Consider the following 15,643-nt stretch of genomic DNA (forward strand, 5'->3'; position numbering starts at 1 on the left):
TTGGCGCTAAATGGTTGCACGTCCACGATTCTTCGCAGAAGGTGGGGTTCGGAGCTTGTCTGCTTTGTAAAGTAGGACAGATGGTGATCTGTGGCATCTCTGCCGAAAGAGCACAATGCTGGTGCACGCACAAGAGTTTCGGAGCACACCGTTCATCGTACGTTGTTGAACATGGAGCTCCGCAGTAGACCACCCCTAAGTGTTCACATGTTGACACAACGACCTCGTCAATTACAGTTGCCGGGGCATGGGACCACCGGGGTTCGACCTTGATGAATGGAAACGTGTCGGCTCTTCGGGTAAATCACATTTCTGCTACACTAGATCGATGGTCGTTTCTACAAAAAGTGAATGGCGTCTCGAAACGTGGAAGGCGCCATGGACGTAGGCTGTTGGGAGCAGTGTTGCTGTATGAGAGACATTCTCCTCTGCTTGAATGGGACTTGTATTAATCGATGACACGCTGACAGCTGTCAACCATCAGCACCCCTTCATGCTTGATGTCTTCCCCGACGGTAATATCATGTTGTCATAATTGTCTGTGTCTCGGAGCCAGAGCCCTGCCACAGCGGTTTGAGTAGCATTATAATGAACTTACGTTGCTGTCTCGGCTACCAAATTCGCCTAATGTAAATCCCATGGAAACCATCCAGGTCGCTGTCGGGCGCCATGACCGCGTACGCAAATCAGCGACCCGTTATTAACGTGAATTACGTGACTTGTGCGTAGACACCTATTGTAACATACCTCCGGAAACCTACCAACAAACTGTCGGATCCTAACACACAGAGTTAGTGATGCATTTCGTTCCAAAGACGGACACACAAGCTATTAAGCAGCTGGCCATAATGTTTTGGCTCACCGGTGTATATTGGTTACTAAGCTTTAACAATTAGTTTTTAAGCAGGTGGCCATAATGTTTTGGCTTACCGGTGTATATTGGTTACTAAGCTTTAACAATTAGTTTTATGACCTCCGTTCTAATTGATTGCATATGAACGATATGTCAAATTATTCCATCTATACATTCTGTATGAATGCTGTCACCCAAAATTTTATGACGATACGTTAAGCTGTTGTGACAACCACACTAATCAAGACTTTTCCAATATCTGAAGACGGCTCGTCTGTAGCTGAAACTATTAATCACACAAAATTAGTTGCCGACGTTCACTTCAAGGATTTTTAATATTCAATATTTGAAAAAATTACGATAGATCGCTCGTCTCCAACGTTGACAATGTCAACAAACGTGAAAAATTATGGTAATAATCAGTTAAAGCTTAACTGTCGACTGCCTCCCTTCTAACAGCCGTGTACCGCAAGTCTCTAGAGGAACGGAAGGTTCCAGATGATTGGAAAAGAGCACAGGGAGTGCCAGTCTTCAAGAAGGGTTGTCGAGCAGATGCGCAAAACTATAGACCTATATCTCTGACGTCGATCTGTTGTAGAATTTTAGAACATGTTTTCTGCTCGAGTAACATGTCGTTTCTGGAAACCCAGAATCTACTCTGTAGGAATCAACATGGATTCCGGAAACCGCGATCGTGTGAGACCCAACTCGCTTTATTTGTTCATGATACTCAGAAAATATTAGATACAGGCTCCCAGGCAGATGCCATTTTCCTTGACTTCCGGAAGGCGTTCGATACAGCTCCGCACTGTAGCCTGATAAACAAAGTAAGAGCCTACGGAATATCAGACCAGCTGTGTGGCTGGACTGAAGAGTTTTTAGCAAACAGAACACAGCATGTTGTTCTATGGAGAGACGTCTACAGACGTTAAAGTAACCTCTGGCATGCCACAGGGGAGTGTTATGGGACCATTGCTTTTCACAATATATATAAATGACCTAGTAGATAGTGTCGGAAGTTCCATGCGGCTTTTCGTGGATGACACTATAGTATACAGAGAAGTTGCAGCGTTAGAAAATTGCAGCGAAATGCAGGAAGATCTGCAGCGGATAGGCACTTGGTGCAGGGAGTGGCAACTGACCCTTAACATAGACAAATGTAATGTATTGCGAATACATAGAAAGAAGGGTCCTTTATTGTATGATTATGTGATAGCGGAACAAACACTGGTAGCAGTTACTTCTGTAAAATATCTGGGAATAAGCGTGTGGAACGATTTGAAGTGGAATGATCATATAAAATTAATTGTTGATAAGGCGGGTACCAGGTTGAGATTCATTGGGGGAGTCCTTAGAAAATGTAGTCCATCAGCAAAGGAAGTGGCTTACAAAACACTCGTTCGACCTATACTTGAGTAGTGCTCATCAGTGTGGGATCCGTACCAGATCGGGTTGACGGAGGAGATAGAGAAGATCCAAAGAAGAGCGGCGCGTTTCGTCACAGGGTTATCTGGTAAGCGTGATAGCGTTACGGAGATGTTTAGTAAACTCAAGTGGCAGACTCTGCAAGAGAGGCGCTCTGCATCACGGTGTAGCTTGCTCGCCAGGTTTCGAGAGGGTGCGTTTCTGGACGAGGTATCGAATATATTGCTTCCCCCTACTTATACCTCCCGAGGAGATCACGAATGTAAAATTAGAGAGATTCGAGCGCGCACGGAGGCTTTCCGGCAGTCGTTTTTCCCGCGAACCATACGCGACTGGAACAGGAAAGATAGGTAATGACAGTGGCACGTAAAGTGCCCTCCGCCACACACAGTTGGGTGGCTTGCAGAGTATAAATGTAGATGTAGATGTGAACAAAATATTAGTCTGTGCAAAGACTGGCAAACGTTCTTAATATGACCAATGTGAAGGAAGGAAGGGCGTTTAATTTCTGCTGAAAGTACCTCATACATACCACTTTATTTGTGAATGTCAGATTCCAACCAAGCAGTATGTGGCACGAACAGTAAAAGTTATACAATCGTTCCCGAGGGCATTGGATTTTACTTCTGCGTCTTTCCAAGCAGGACTCCATTCAACTATATGCTATACTTTAATCTCCTTTTCCGTTAAGAAAAAAATGGTGCAGTCCGCTTACAGCAATTTTCTAATGCAGACCCGGGTAGCTGTCTCACAGGAATGTAACTTCTTTCATAGAAGGCGGTGTAGTGCAGACACTAAATCCTTTAGAAAGTGTAGAAGCACCCGTTCCACCTGGTTACCTCTGTCCACCGCACTTAGAATATCGTGAGGGGAGCGCGCTTTGAGTTTCACATTTAACATTGCAGCGAGGAAGGCTTACGGCTTAAAGCCATTACGAAAACTGAGCTACTCGAAAGCTCGCTGTACGTCTTCTGTTCTCGTTAGCACGGAGAACGAGATTCCCTCCCCGGCAGCACTCAGAGCCGCGCCGCGGGTTCCGCATCGTAAACCGACTGCAGGCAGTTCGCGGAGCCGCCGCGGGGCAGCGCTGGCAGGAGGTGACGTCAGCCGGCGTGCGGGCGGGAGGTGCGCGCCGTGCCGCGTGCTCTCAGAGCTTCTCTGGCGGGCGTTCAGATTGTGCGTTCTCGGCGACTGCGACTTCGCTGTCAGCACAGCCCACCTCCCTAACGGTGAGTGCCGCGCCAAGCTGGCGTTAACGCATCCATAGTGGATCCTATCCTCCACACCGCTCCCACCCTTTTCTGTCCCTGACTGCTATCTTCTTAGACAGGTGCTTTCGTGCCTCCTATTCATGCTGCATTCCTTCGTAAAGGTTACGGTTCAAATTTCAGTCTGCATGGATATGAATTGGTAGCTCACTTCCACAGAGATAGAAAAAGAAATTGGTTGTTGCGTCGCTGAAGGAATCATTCCAGCGTGATAGTATTGAATTATTCACAGATGATATGACATTCGATTTTGTTCGTCTCATTTATTGATACCATGTCTTTACTTCCCCACTGTCTTTCGGCAATTCACTTCTGCCTCCAAAAGGAATTTTGCTCACTACGTTTCTTCCCATAGGAAGTTCAACATAGTGCTTATGGCAGTATTGTTAAACAGCGTCGACTGCATATGAAATGGTCTAAGGCGCTGCAGTCATGGACTGTGTGGCTGGTCCCGGCGGAGGTTCGAGTCCTCCCTCGGGCATGGGTGTGTGTGTTTGTCCTTAGGATAATTTAGTTTAAGTAGTGTGTAAGCTTAGGAACTGATGACCTTAGCAGTTAAGTCCCAAAAGATTTCACACATATTTGAACATTTTTTTATTTTGCAAATGAAATCGTGGATGGACAAACAGATTCTCGTGCTTCGATTATTCATTGAGCTCTGATGCCACCATCTGCGTAGTTTTATACTACGAACTGTATTCGCTGGGAAACAATACTTATTTCCTATCGGATATTTCTCCTGACCAAACACAGTATCAATAAAATCTCCTTGTCTCCTTCCCAGTTATATAGTAAACATCGTGCTTACATTGCTTAGCCTCCTTCAACAGACTTCTGATCCCCGCCACCTGTTGTATTTGTTTTGCTTTTCTCTCTTCAAATAGACATTTATTTCTGGCTTGCACTTGTCGAAACGCCTGCATTTTACAGGTAAATCTCTGCTATAGTTAATCTAATTTATAGACGTCGCTAAAATGTGTACGTGCTACACGATAAATTACGTGTAATAGTGCACCTATTCGGTACTGAAATTGTTAACGGAATTTCAAGTCACATTTGTAATCAGTAAGAGACTGTTCTCTGTGTAGCGAGGGTTACAAGTGTAACAGTACCATCCCCTCTCCCTCGCCCGCTAGCAAAGAAAAATGCGCTTTCCTCCTTCACTCTGCAAATGATGCACGAGAAGAACGACTGTGGGTTGCTAGGATATATGTCGCAGTTATTCTCATTTTTCCGCCACGTGACTCCGCGAAATGTATTTAGGTAGTACTGAAGTGCTTCGCCGGGCATCTCGAGAAGACTGCTGTCTAAACCTTTCAAAGCAAAAGTTTCCGTACTACACAACATCTTTGTACCACTCAGCATAACTTGAATACCATTATATCAATGGCCATATCTGTGGTTCGACAGGATACGATCTATGATTCCAAACAGTCCACATGAGGGTCTTGTGGGGAGCTATTTATTGAGAAGGTGTCTTAGTTTGTCTTCATTTAGATTGCTGTTATAAAAAAATTCCATCCATCGTCCCCGTAGGGCAGCTAAACCATACACACAGTGTTCATCATGAGTCCAAACCAGCCATCGAAATCGATTGTTACAATGGTAACTGCACATGATTATTCCAGCACTTGAGCAATGCTCGTCTCCTCTTTTATGTCGTTCAACAATGATATGCGTCGGAGTGAATGATTGCCCCCGGTTTTGCGAGTCATATTAAATGTAGGCAAATACAACTGTTTCCTCGCTCGTTGCTAACAGAGAAATTGATTTTCTTCTGAATATTTAGGGATAAGAATTCATAGTACCCGAGAAATAATTATCTTTCTCTAGGCAACAATGTAATGGAAAAAGTTTGAGTAAAAATATTCATGGTAAATATGAATTTTTGCTGCCAAGATCGTGTTCTGAGTAATTTTTATTTCCTCACTGACTGGTTTGGACAGAGTTTGCCATCTTCGGATCTTATGGAAATATTACTGTGCACGAATCGCATAACGAGAGCACACTGCCGTTATGGTTTTGCGATTCATGCACAGTAACATTATTTCCAGGAGATCCGAAGATGACTACTAGACTGTCGAAACTGGCCAGTGAGGAAACAAAAATATTTCAGCAAGCGATCTTGGCAGCAAAATTCTTATTTATCGCCAAATATCAGATCGCGCCGAGCAGCATATTCAGTTTATATAAAAATATGCATATCATCCCTACGAAATCGCTGATCAAGTTGCCATCAGGCCATCGAAATTCGGTCACCTGTGGAGTCGTATTTCTTGTGTGTTCCGTCCTCGCGTGCCACGCCTAGCGACAGCAGAGTAGCCGTGTGGCGTGGTGTGGCGGGGCCCCTGTACGACCTGTTCTTCGCCGGCGCGGCAGGTTAGTTATCTCCGGAGGCAGGCGAGGCGAGACGAGGCCGGTGTGGGCCAGCCAGTACCCAGCGGGTGCTCAAATATTTCCCGACGAGGCGCCATTAGCACGGCTGGTGGCCTTTATATAAGCCCCGGCCGCTGCTGCCGCTCCGGCACAAAAGCCGGCAGAAGAGTGGTGCGGTGCGGTGGGCGCGTGGCCGCCTCCACGAAGAGGAGAGCAGAGCTAGCTAGCTGGCCCGCTGCCGCCTGCTCTCCGGATAACGAATGCCGGCACCAGGGATGGCGGCTGGCTCCTCACTCTAATGAGAGCGCGCCCGCTGTCTTGGTCCGATGCAAATATGACAAAAGCGCCCCTTCCGGCCAGCTCGGCTCTCCTCTCGCTTGCCGCAGCCTGGGGCTTTGTTTGTATCCTTTCCTCCGCACCGGCTCGGCGGCAGCTTCCGCGGCTCTCTCGCACCGGATGCGACTTTCTGTGCGTGGCTCGTTCCCGTAATTCCTCATTTCCCCCCTGAATATTTCGCGTCCACACCCGCAAACCGCAACCCACGGTACAGTCTCTAGCCGACGGTACGTGGGGTAATGGTGAAGGCCTACCACCTTTTACGAGACAAAAAAAGTGTTGCCACGCCCTATGTACGAAATAAGAGGCTAATATCCCTAACACCACTTTGCTGCAGTATCGCGGAACAAAAAAGGCATGCGCAAATTTCCGTTACAAACTTCTAGGACTTGTAGAGGGCCGTGAGTACATAACATTTTGAATACGAACGCTTGTCCGGAGGCCGGCCGGGGTGGCCGAGCGGTTCTAGGCGCTACAGTCTGGAACAGCGCGACCGCTACGGTCGCAGGTTCGAATCCTGCCTCGGGTATGGATGTGTGTGATGTTCTTAGATTAGTTAGGTTTAAGTAGTTCTAAGTTGTAGGGGACTGATGACCTCAGAAGTTAAGTCCCATAGTGCTCAGAGCCATTTGAACTGAATGAGGCATGAAGGTAACAATTCGAAAGGAAACATAACGAAACATCCGTTTATCACTTAAGGACATTTGTTGTATTAGCGCTTAAACATTAAGTGTTTACATTATTCCAGAACAAAAAAGAAACCAGCATACTGTACGTACAGAACAGTATCGATGTATTACAACAACGGCTCGATGTGACGCCCACCAACGTTGTCTCTGTCATTGTATGTACGAAACATTTCCTGGTACCCGCTCTCCATCCCACCTCGTGTCTGTTCAGTTTCTAGTGCAGCGGCCAGAACTCATGTCAGCAGGTCTTCCTCTTTCTGTTCAAGACTCTAGGAAATTAAGCTGTCTATACAACCCTGAAAGTAGTAGTCTGCGTCATCCTGTTGAAACCTTCCCGTCTCCTCTATATATTTTTTGTTGTTACGCAATAACCGTCTCCTCTATGTCTCGTTTGTTACGCAACCTTCCCTTTTACAATAAACTATGAAACCTTCCCTTAGGATTTCAATCTCTTGCTTATCTTCCCTCTGAAATTTATTCTCTTTCTCAATCTTCGCATACAAATTTAATTGCTGCTTTTTAAAAGTGATTTTCGGATTATTTCGACGAAACATAGAATTTGTCGTCGTCGTGTGGCCCTCAGTCGTTATCTGCAATAACCCAAAACTGTTCCTTACCTTTTTTACTGTTACTGGATCGCCATCTGACTGCTACATCGAACTGCGACATGAATATACTTACTCTGTTTTACTATACTCTATTAGCTGCTGGTGCGCTTTCATAATAAGTGGCTGTATTTATTACCAAAGCTGACGTTATTCTTTAATAGCAAAGCTGACGTTATTCTTTAATTAATTTGACTGAAGTTACGTAATTCATAGTTAAACTTTTTCTTGACAACAATAAAATTTTGCAAAGTTTTACGTAGATGGTGTTTGGGATGAATTATAATTAGAAATGCAATATTGCTGGCAAAAGTTAATTATATTCTGAATGAAATGATTTTACAAACGTTCAAATGGGACTTACTTTTTACAATAATCTTACAACTAGCAATGCGCAAACATACCTTCAGTAGTCTTGAGTTTCTCAAAAAATTAATTCAATAATATTAGTTCCTCTTATTATAATAGTTAGCTGATGTCTCTGTACATCCGTTTATAATCTCTTGTAAATCATAGCTAGTGGCTGGCAGGCACACCGCTCCTCTCAACCTCTCGCTTCAGACGTGCTACCGACTCGCTTCACTGCTCGCTTACTACTGACTCCTATGAACGCTAAAGTGCGGTCTCTCCTGCCAACAATGCTTTCTGGTGCAGACAACCCTGCTACCATTACAAAATGTATCAATGCGCGGTCTTTCCCGCTCTTTTCTTAAAATGTATCCATACGCGGGCTCTCCTGCCCTTTTTAAAATTATATCTATTTGCGGTCTCTCTTGCCAACAATACTTTGGTGCAGACATTCCCTGCTACCACAATTATTTCCAACATGACAAATATTAATTATTCCTACTTAATCCTATCAATAAAACATAAACATCTTTCATAAATTGTGGTTTGACAATAGACAATAGAAATATACACGTCTTACACTGTCTATCTCATTTCATACCAGAACAAGCGCGTCTGAGACTTTTCTCTTCCCCTTAGCAGATGTGGTCGCTTTACAAATCTCAATTGAAACCGTCATAGAACGGAATTGCTACGTCCCCTCCACAAGTCCTAAAAGTTCGTAACGGGAATTTCCGAACAGCCTGTATTCTAAGTTGTGACCTTTCACAGTGGCAGAAATCGTTAAAACACGAATTTTGATATTTATCAAATTCTGTAGAGGTGTTCCTCACAGCCGGCCGAGGTGGCCGAGCGGTTCTAGGCGCTACAGTCTGGAAGCGCGTTGACCGCTACGGTCGCAGGTTCGAATCCTGCCTCGGGCATGGATGTGTGTGATGTCCTTAGGTTAGTCAGGCTTAAGTAGTTCTAAGTTTTAGGGGACTGATGACCTCAGAAGTTAAGTCCCATAGTGCTCAGAGCCATTTGAACCATTTTTTTTCCATCACAAAAAGGGTATTTATTGATTAAAATTTCATTTCATTTGGAATTGTTGTCCATCATCTGTGTGCGGTGTCACCTCCAAGGGCACGAATACACTAGTTTATTCGTTATGGTACCGAAGCAAACAGTCTCTGAGTTGTAAACTATAGATTGCAGCGATCAGTCGTCCTTTTTAAATTTTACTGTGCAGATCTAGATTTCTGCTGGAAGCTAGCCATTCTCAATGCACTTTTGTTTTCGCTCAATGCATGTATTGCCTGTTGGTCGGGCTTCATCCACAGTTCATTGAATACTACTCATCTCTGAATGTCATCGTGAGGGATTTTTTGCCGTACCTGAAACACAGATCGCATCAGTTCATAAAGACTGATAGCTGGAGGCTGACGTGAAGGTCTTGTCGGCAAAATTATCCTGCTAGAATATGCTACTTCATACCCTGTTCATGAAGGGTATGACAACAGCATTTATCATTCGTACCACACACTAGTGAGCATTCAGCGTCCAATAATTATAAGATCAGCCATGTCATCGCCAATACTTACTGTCACCAGGAGTTGGGAAGATACGAGAATAGAGAATTTGCAGCTTCCTGTGATCTTTCACCAGGTCGTCTATGGACATGTTGGTGTCGACATGGCCACCCAAAAAAAGAAACGAGACTCACTACTGAACACCACAGACTGCCACTGAATGTCCCAGTTGACTCTGTCTCTACAGCAAGTAAGTCTCCGTTTCTGTCGTATGGAGTCAGCTGTAAAAGGCGCAAGGCAACAACCAATGTCAACCTAGATTCCACTAATATTTTCCCGACTGTTCATGGTAACACTCTGCTTGCAGAATCTGCCTGAATTTCACTTGTTGTCATCTGCCCATTCGTCGGAGCCAGTCTAATAGCCCTACTACCTTCTCCTGCTGCAATCCTGGATACCCGCGCTCAGTGGCGTTCCAAGTACATTTTGTGTGTGTGTGTGTGTTTGTGTATGTGCGATTGCACGCCGCTTGCCAACAGCGCTCGGCAGACCGGACGGTCACCCATTAAGTACTAGCCAAGCCCGACAGCACTTAACTTCGGTGATCTGACGGGAACCGATGTTACCACTGCGGCAAAGCCGCTGGCGCTATGTTGTTCTGCAGAGAGTAAAATACAGGTCCAGTTTTGAAGATACTATTTCTTGCAAACAATTTCACTCTTTCTTATTTTTTTAAAAAAAAAGGTCACATAGATGATAAGACATATCTACTTCGCTCCTGGACCACTAATGAAGAGTAATTCAGAATGCTGCAGACCACAGTAATGGCTATTGACAAATCACGTATTATTATTGTTATTACTATTTTGGACACTATGCATCGCATCTTAATGGAAAAATGAAAATTATAATTTCTTTGAAAAAGAACGTATTTACTTTGTTTCAGTTTAGCTTCCAAAAGTTTTACATACAGCTTCCAAACGTAGCTTTCCCTTCGACATTTCGGGAAACAAACTGTATCACGACATTCGTTACATTAATTTCCCCAGTCCTGTCTTGCTTACCATGAAGGGAGAGTAACTGAATGTGCCTTGACTTGCCATGGACAAGTTCTAAATCACCTCAAAACACTGAATTACTTCTAAGAGGATGCTGACGATGCTGGATATCAGAATGATCAGGCAAATAACTTTGTGAAACAGTTTTTTAACACTATAATATTCAACAAAATGTTGTCTTCCAAAAAAGGATACATTACATAACTGTACATAAGCTCCTATGTTTGTCAGCATTTCGAGCTGTGCATGAATCCTGTACACGCTAAACCCTTCTGTGTGCGTTTTCCAAGCAGCTCCTCAAACATCGTATAGATGGAGAATTAGTTTTGGATAGATGGGATAGTCACCTAAGAGGTACTTGGTTGAATCATCCATCAATCTCATTCAGAAACTATCAAAAATTTTAAGTACATCTTTGTTAAATCTTCATCCATGAGGCAATTCTCCAGGAACAGAAGACTTTTCTGTGTGTATTGTTGGTAATTTTGTTTGTAGTTAGATATTTGAGCCTTCAAGATTTAGGTTCTTAGCATAGCCTTTGTCTTCCTCTATCGGCGAGTCAAACGCTTCCACGGGCGTAAAATTCGCACCAGCTGGTTGTAGAACACCTGCAGAACGTTTCACTCTCGTTGTATCAAAACTGGAATTCTGCAGAGATCTGGCCAGTTCTGCTCATACTCAAAACTCAACTGTTATAAGAAACGTATTCTCAAACTTTTCAAGACGCTTCACGTAGCCCCATAGGACTGACTATCGCTTGTTAATTGAGCTTTGTGCGTTCAACACTTCGGACATGTTTTCTGGACCCAGTGATTGTTTTCCTTAAAGTGTTTCAAATATTATTTCCCTGCACTCATTGGTTTGGATCCGACTCGTTCATATCAGGTGGTAGCACATCATCCGGGTACACTTTCCCGTTCTGCTGATTCGGAACAATGATTACTGCAATAGAAGTAACATATCTTTGGCTGGTCTTGAAGAATTTCCTTCACACTCTTATTTTACCCATCGAAACAATGGCGTAGAAATTCAATTCCTAGTAGAACCTTAAAAGGAAGTATTTGTTGCCAGAATTCTCGTCTTGGAGTCCGGCGGACTGTATGAAGTTGTTAAATCTGTCATAATTCTGGAAACCAGAGAACTTTTTATTTTCGGCACGATGTTTTTTGTGAGCTGTAACTTAGAATATTTCGTTTTGTCTCGCTGGCGCCAACCAAGTGTCGCGGCGCTACAGCCAGATTCACTTCTGGGAGATCGTTCTTCCTTTCATCGAAACCGTCATGAGGTTTGCAGTAATCATTTCATTGCCTCGTTGCCTGTTTGACAGACTAATCTGAGTAAACTGATAATTACTAGCAAAGCGGTTCTAGCTTTTTCTGATCGGCCAGCAGATGACGCCGTTTTGATGACCAAAAGTGTGCTGTTTTCACATTGCGGCACACTGTCAATGAAAAAGGCTGTTCTCGTGTATTTTGAACTTTTCTGTAGCTTTGGATCATTTACTGAAATCTTCTTGTAAAAATGTGGTTTCTTTCCGTGATCTTCTGTTGCTCATTATGTGGATAGAATTGAAACAGTCACATCAAACAGCACTGTCACTCTTTTCTCTGTAACGTAGCTATGGATAAGAGAGAAACCATTCCGATTTATAAGAGATTACATTCTTTCGCGGAAAATTATGACAGGAGAGGACAGTGCAGACTCTAGATGAAGTTGTAAGACTGTCAGATAGTAGCTTCAACGATGCGACAGTGTAGATTATAAGCGTAAATTGCTGTCAACTGAATACTAATTGAGTATTTACTGACGTGCAGCATAATTTTTGTCGTTTTCTCTGCCTAGGGACAGCGTACAATTCTTAGAGAACCATTTTTGGGGGGGGAGGTGGAGGATAGAAACCGTATCGCGCCCTTCCCCGAGGCTTTGGAGTCAAAAGGATACGCTCTTGTCCTCACCCGTCATGTCACTAGTCGTTGGGCGTCATTGCATTACAGATAACTGTTCTTGCCATCTGTCGGTATGATGCTTCAAAGTCCTCGGTGCCAATCATTGAGAAAGATCCAAAGTCTGAAGTCGGCGATAAGCTAGGCGTGCACGGCCTCTGGCCACGCCGTGTTGACATCACACAGAAACGTTACACACATCGAATAGCCATCGACTACCCATATACTTCGTCAGCCGTAGGACTGGTTTTTATCTTCTGCACTGAAAATAAGCTAGCGTAAGGTTGAAATTTCAGTCAATATATCCCAAATAGTGGAGTGCCAGTTTGGCTGCATTTGGCCAAGGTGTTCACGGTCGAGCAGTTGCCAATTCTGTGATTGAAATATCCTCCGAGGAAAACAAACAGTGAAAGAAAACGTATTTAGTTCATACACTGTATCTTGTGAGCAGAACACACGGGGGAATATTGACTGCGATTCCGTAATGAGATGGCGAAGCCTGCGAACCGACATGTTGTTGCTAAGGGTGTAGCGGATCACAGTCCTTCGTCGGCGAACCCCTCCTCCCCCACTCCACCTCCAAATCCCTCTTTCACCCGATCCCCAAAAACGACGATACTATCTACGCTAATGGACACGGAGCGATGAATGCGAGCGTTGCAGAGGGTTTTCCGGACGCGCCTCAACGCTGCTCGCAGTTGTTGGAAAACATGTGGAAGCGGTGAGAGGCGGCGGCTCTGTACCTCCTGCAGAATGAGCAGTCTGCGAGCGTCGAAGAAGGGGCGGCTCACCGTCTCTACAACCGGAGGCAAGGAGCGCGCTGTCGCAGACACCAGTGCTGTGGACGTTGCCTGGACGACCGTGGCGCCCACACACGCGATTGGTACAGCGGCAACTTCTACGGCAGCTGAAACTCCCGTCGCCAGCCATTTTAAATCGATGTTGGAGGAGTAGATGTCGCTCGCCGAAAGATCCCTACCTAAAAATGGAAATTTCCACAGGTGACCGAATACCCAAAAAGGAAACATCAGTAACTCGCTCAATTAGAGGTCCATATCACTAACGTCGATTTGCAGTACGACATTGGAACATATACTGTCTGGACATTACGAATTTTCTCGGAGAAAACGATCCACTGACAGATAACGAAAACGGGTACAGAAAATATCGTTCTTGTGAAACACAATTAGCTCTTTATTTTCGCGAAATAATGAGTGCTATCGACTGATCATGTCATATTTTTATATTTCCGGGAAGCTTCTGAAACCGTTCCTCACAAGCAACTGCTAATCAAACTGCGTGCCTATGGAGTATCGTATCAGTTGTGCGATTCTGTTCGTGATTTCCTGTCAGTTAGGTCACAGTACGTAGTAATTGAAGCAAAGTGTTCGGGTAAAACAGAAGTAATATCTGGCGTTCCCCAAAGAAGTATTACAGGCCCTCTGCTGTTCCTGATCTGTGTAAACGATGATACTATCACTTACCTCTTGTGAAGTCATCAGATGATGAAACCAACTGCAAGATGATTCAGACAAGAACCTGTATAATATGAAAGGTGGCAGTTGACTCTAATTAATGAAAAGTGCGGAATCATGCACATGACTACTAACAGGAATGCGTTAAATTTCGGTTAGATGATACATCACACAAATATTCAACTAAAGCCCGCATCTCGTGGTCGTGCGGTAGCGTTCTCGCTTCCCACGCCCGGGTTCCCGGGTTCGATTCCCGGCGGGGTCAGGGATTTTCTCTGCCTCGTGATGGCTGGGCGTTGTGTCCTGTCCTTAGGTCAGTTAGGTTTAAGTAGTTCTAAGTTCTAGGGGACTTATGATCACAGCAGTTGAGTCCCATAGTGCTCAGAGCCATTTGAACCATATTCAACTAAATTTCTAGTAAGTACAATTACGAACAACTTCAAATAGAATGACCACATAATAATGTTGTTGGCATTACAACGAAAGACTGTTTTATTGGCAGAACACACAGAAAATGCAAAATTCGTGCTAAACAGACTGCCTACACTACGCTTGTTCGCCCTCTGGTCCGCAGCTCGTGGTCTCGCGGTTTTGTTCTCGCTTCCCGTGCACGGGTCCAGGGTCCGAATCCCGGCGGGGTCAGGGATTTTTACCTGCCTCGAGATGACTGGGTGTTTGTGTGGTCCTCATCATTTCATCATCATACATAAAAGTAGCGAGATTGGGCTGAGCAAAGGCTGGGAATTTGTACGCGCGCTGATAACCGCGCAGTTGAGTGCCCCACAAACCCACCATCATCATCATTATCGTCCTCTGCTAGAGTACTACTGCGCGGTGTGGGATTCACGTCAGATAGGTAGAATTGACGGAAGACATCCAAAAAGTTCAAAGAAGAGCAGCTCGGTTTGTACTATCGCAAAAGTAGAGGGGAGAGTGCCTCGGACATGATACGCGAATGGCGATGGCAATCATTAAAACAAAGGCGTTTTTCGTTGCGGCATCATGAACCATGGACCTTGCCGTTGGTGGGGAGGCTTGCGTGCCTCAGCGATACAGATGGCCGTACCGTAGGTGCAACCACAACGCAGGGGTATCTGTTGAGAGGCCAGACAAACGTGTGGTTCCTGAAGAGGGGCAGCAGCCTTTTCAGTAGTTGCAGGGGCAACAGTCTGGATGATTGACTGATCTGGCCTTGTAACATTAACCAAAACGGCCTTGCTGTGCTGGTACTGCGAACGGCTGAAAGCAAGGGGAAACTACAGCCGTAATTTTTCCCGAGGACATGCAGCTTTACGAGAGCTGCATCAAACCAGTCTCAGGACTGAAGACCACAACAAAACAACAACAACAACATGATCTTTTAATGAAATTTCAGTCACCATCCTTTTCCTCAGACTGTGAAAATATTTTGTCGGCTCCCAACAACGTAGGGAGATTGGTCATAGTGCTGAAACAGGAGAAATCGGAGATCACACGGAAATATTTAAGTCTTCGTTTTCTCCCTCTCGCTGTTAGAGAGTAGAACGGAAGAGAAATAGCTTGATGGCGGTACGACTACCCCTCTGCCACGTACTTGATTATGAAATGCAGAGTAATCATATAGATGTAGATGCCGATGTACACACAAGTGATAAGAGTCGACAGCCCCGGCCAACGTGGAAAGGGCTGGACCCCGCTCGGCGTCCAGCGCGAAGCTGTGAGGACAGGCCACCGCTAGTTGCCCTCGAAGTGGAGGGCAACTACAAAGGTTTCCTGT

General features: G+C 44.8%; 1 protein-coding gene across 2 annotated transcripts in view; it reads left to right on the forward strand.

Annotated features, from left to right (window-relative positions):
* The first annotated feature begins 3,368 nt into the window (after nt 1-3,368).
* LOC126412820 (superoxide dismutase [Cu-Zn]-like) overlaps nt 3,369-15,643 on the forward strand; it is a 349,180-nt gene continuing 336,905 nt past the window's right edge. The window contains exon 1 of one of the 2 annotated variants that reach the window (XM_050082628.1): nt 3,369-3,507. The gene's annotated coding sequence lies outside the window, so the exon portion shown is untranslated. The remainder of the gene's footprint in view (nt 3,508-15,643) is intronic. The other variant, XM_050082665.1, reaches the window with a different exon arrangement.

This window comes from Schistocerca serialis, chromosome 1, assembly GCF_023864345.2.
Source record: "Schistocerca serialis cubense isolate TAMUIC-IGC-003099 chromosome 1, iqSchSeri2.2, whole genome shotgun sequence".
In the NCBI taxonomy this organism is placed as follows: Eukaryota; Metazoa; Arthropoda; class Insecta; order Orthoptera; family Acrididae; genus Schistocerca; species Schistocerca serialis.